The sequence below is a fragment of the Sycon ciliatum genome, chromosome 1 (genome assembly GCF_964019385.1).
Source record: "Sycon ciliatum chromosome 1, ocSycCili1.1, whole genome shotgun sequence".
Classification (NCBI taxonomy): domain Eukaryota; kingdom Metazoa; phylum Porifera; class Calcarea; order Leucosolenida; family Sycettidae; genus Sycon; species Sycon ciliatum.
In genome coordinates, this window is record NC_088643.1 from 77,021,187 (window position 1) to 77,025,533 (window position 4,347).

At 43.3% G+C, this 4,347-nt stretch overlaps 1 long non-coding RNA gene across 1 annotated transcript; it reads right to left on the reverse strand.

The window, feature by feature from the left end:
• Positions 1–887: 887 nt before the first annotated feature.
• LOC135807108 (uncharacterized) lies at positions 888–3,681 on the reverse strand. Its single transcript, XR_010551462.1, has 2 exons — positions 3,182–3,681; positions 888–1,314 (listed from the first exon to the last, which is right to left on the reverse strand). It is a non-coding gene; the product is annotated as an uncharacterized LOC135807108 (long non-coding RNA).
• Positions 3,682–4,347: the final 666 nt, after the last annotated feature.

The window sequence follows — 4,347 nt, forward strand, 5'->3', positions numbered from 1 at the left end:
TAGTATTCCAGGTTGGATGTTCTGTAGGCTTCCACGTTCTTGGGCGCACGACTTTACTGTGCCGAAGAATATTTTCAGCCAATGAACCCAGAGCTTGGTGGCAGATGAGTGCCATGGAACAGCCTTTTGCATGTGGCTTTCACTACATGCACATGTATAACGTTCAATTGATGCGGAAAAATCAGACGAGGACTTTCGCAGTTATGAGCAAGGTCCCCACGAATGGTCATGTCACTTCACAGAATACATGAACTGATAGAGTAGACCTCGGTCCCCTCAGAGAACGCTTGGGGAAGTCGGGTTCAACCATAGATTTATACTTAACAGAGAACGCTTGGGGAAGTAGGTTTCAACCATAGATTTATACTTAATATTCTTTACAACAAGGATCGATGTGTTCCTTCGGATGCCCTTTATCGACTTTCACACACTTCTCCTCTCTCCTTTCGTCATAAGCACCATCTCTGTACACTGGTTCATAAAATATTTCTTCATAAAACCCCTTCACACATAATGAAGTACAATTGGTTTTCGACAAGCTCAACCCGTAACGCGCTTATCCTGCCTCTTGTTAAGTCAGCCCGGTATCTAAAGCCCCCCTTGTTTTCCGGTTCTTCTCATTGGTTAACTGGGGACATATCCAAAACCATACTAAGTACTTGAGCTGCTCATGAGCCCCACAATTATCAGGCCCGCCGGTCTGGTTGGTCAGGTTATCACCAGACCAACTTGTTGGCCACCAACAAACGTTTCCTACCGTGGAGGACGTGTGTACCCGCCATGAAACTACCGGACCAATCAAAAACTGCTTCCGGCGGTACTGATTATAGTACAGGTTTAAGTTAAAAAGCGGCTCCATTTTGTCATACATTAAACCAACTCTGTCATTGCTATGCTACTCAAAAAGAGAAGTGATGTTTATTCACAAATGAATCACAATGCTATCAGAGAAATTCGATATTCTCCAATTTTAGGGGCACTGCAATACTATCCAAAATTAATGCTGCATGGTCATTGTTATGAAGCAGTCACCTCAGTACAGCAATTAAACAGGCTGATTATGTGAACGAGATTCACGGCAAATCTTCTTCCATCAGTGCTGTTCAGTCTTGAGTGGTCCACTGAGACAGGAAAACAACCTGTTCGGTCCTTCCATACGAGAAACAGAAATTGAACATGTTCCAGGGTGGAGGTGGCGAGTATCGGCAATGTAATGCACCTTTAGGCCAACATGACCATCATTCCGACATGGATTCTCAAACACCTTCGCTCGTGAGAGTGCCTCAGAGTGGTATTCATCAACAGATGGCAATCCTGTAAAACACATGAAAAGACATAGCAGCAACAGAAAGAAACCTAATGTTATAGAAACGAATTCGAAAAACAAAGTCTACTATTATTCTAATACAGTGAACCAAGGTACAACCACACTCCAGGAGGCAAGCAAAAGAGCATATAATCCGAAGGTTGCGATGCCTGTATGTATTGTATTTATGTATTTACGGATTCTCCACAGGCTAAATCGAGGGAGTCTTTGTCATGCCACACTGGATACAACATGCTACCAGAATCACTTTCCCCAGAATTGATGATCTTTTCTTAGGGTGTTATATAAGACACATCTGTAGCCACTTCATCTTGCTCACGAAATCATACACCACCACACAAACGGGTCCTTCGGCTATTATACTTTGGGTGGTACATGGTGATGTATGATATTGATAATCTATTGATACCATATTCAAGTCTGACTCTCACCGTGAGATCCTGGCAACAATATTACCTGGTACACGACATATTCAGACACTGACATAAGCATCTTTTTGGAACAACAGGTGTGCCTATCTGCTAGTGTAATGTGACACACATGCAGAACACATGCAGAATCAGTCATAGCTAATTTTACCCCCTCACTGTTGTATGCGCAGACTCCACTTCGCGGTGTCAAGTACTCTTCTTTCGGTGGGCTACTCCACTAAGGCGCTTGTCTAAAAGGACTCACATTCATCCTGCAAACCAACACGACTTGCATAGTTTTCACTGTCAGCCAAAGTGCGTGCATTGCACACATTGAGATTCACTCCCTCCGTACAGGCCAGTACAGAGCTGCCCACCAATTGAGTCTGTTTTGCGTACTCAGACTTCTGATTTTCCGTATCTTGCAGTGTTTTGCGTACTGCCGTGTACATTGCATGCATACTTGCACTGTAATGTTTTTTGACACGCACATGCATGTCGGTGGCTGCATTTGGTAGTGTAAAACATGTGTGACTTGCACTCACGACATTATTATTTTTGTGCTACATGTACATGTTGTTGTGGTACGGCATGCACTCGCTTTGGTACAAGACTATTCATCACTCAGCTTACACTTGCAATGCTTCTACACAGCTGATTGATCCTCTCCGATTTTCTATACCATTTGCTCAATTTCTGTAGTGCGCACAAGGAGTGATTTTCCGTACAAATACAGAAAATATGGAGGGCTGGTACTTGGTAGCACTGCTAGTATGGTAGTACCAGGTTAAGCTGGCTGGAAGATCAAATACTTCTTTGGTTCTTTCAGTCATTTTCACGACATATGTTTTCTTTATCATGATCCCCGGGGTGTGACATTCTTATGAATGCAGAAACTCAGTCTTTCTAACCGAGTCTCACGTGCAATGTGAATTTGTTCTTCTTTTCTTCACAATGCCATGTATCGATTCATCGCTTCTTCCCACCCGAGATCCTATGCAACAGCGATTTAAAGATTGGCTTTATCAAATAGTTAATTCAGAGAGAGAGAGGATCAGTTGTGGATGCTGTGACAGCATAGAGTGTAGATTGGTGTAAACATCATTGCCCAGCAGAACCGTATTCACAGGGATCTGCGTTTAGCATATGGAAGCTATTTTTTTAGAATTTGTACACGTCCAATAAGCCTGAAGAGAAGAACACCTAACTTAGACTGTCCTAACGTTATCGAACGCACTGCCAAAGTAAAAACAACATTTGAAATGCAAACTCGATTGTGCATGCATGGAGGGCATGGGGAAGAGACTGAGAGGGTGAAAGTGAAGGAAATTTGTTCCGAAATCAAGAGAATCCGAGGAACCCTTGCTGCATTCTTCAGTTCGATAACGTCAGTGGGTGAATCTCAGATGTGTTGTGTGCCCAGACATACAAGTACAGCACTAACCTGAGCATGAGAGCTGCTTGTCATCATCGTGGTCAGGAAAACGAAAGGACGAACGAGGAAGATTGCTGACCATGCATGACGAACAACTGCATATCTAGACGACAGACGGCTTGCCAGAATCAGTCTGGTGTATCTTCAGGAATCTTCTTTCCTAATCGCATTCAGCAGTCAGCTTCGAGGTCAAGAACGCGATGATATTTTCAGAAGGAATAATTTTCAAAAATTTTAAATTTTGGAGAAGAAGCTTCCTTTCTAAAAAAAAGCGTTCCTTGCTTTCACGCAAGGAGGTGCCTTGCCGGACATGTCGTCGACAGCACAGTGTCGGCAGATCCACGTTTGTAGGCTGCAGACCCGGCAGACGTTTTGATCATCCCGGCCTGGTGGTGAGATTTTGGACCCGGGAGTACTAAAAAGCTGCTCGCATCCCAGGGTGCTCAGTTTCGCTCTACCCGCGCGAGTAGGGGTCCAGGTAACGGGCTCTCTTTCGCGGCCTGCGGAGCATAATATACCTCCGCATCGCGTGTCGCATCGCAAAAAAGCTTCTGTGAATCCCGCTTTAGGCCTGTGGGGATTGCCCTATCAAAAAATTTGATAATAATAATAATAATAATATTCACCGCATATTTACCGCAAATTCACCGCAAATTATGCCATATTATGCCGCGTTTTTCCCCGCGTTTTTTGCGTTTTTTTCCGCAATTTTCCCCGGGGACAGCATAATGCATGTTCTTCTGCAGGGAAACATGTGAGTAGTGGTGGTTTTTTACATTCTGTGCATGTTGCTGTTGCAGAATTTCATGACTGTCATAAATTTGTCTTGCCTTTCAGATATTTCAGATTTCCCCACCCTCGATCAGATTTATTTGAGAGATGTAGCCATGCGCCAGGTGCGTGTCGCAGATGTTTTTGTTGATTCTGTGTTTATAATGGTTTATAATCATGGGTTATCGTGATAAGGTCATCCAGCATCATATTGCACTGAAATCGTAATCCTGTTGATGTCGATACAACTTTTGGAAGTAGTTCAATGACTTCAAACTGTTAGTCCATGATTTTCTGAAACAACACAGCAAAGGAGGAACAATAAACATGTATTAAAATGTAAACAAAAACATTGCTGAGTCCGACACCTCGTTCCAACAACTACACTGATCCTGAGGATAAAA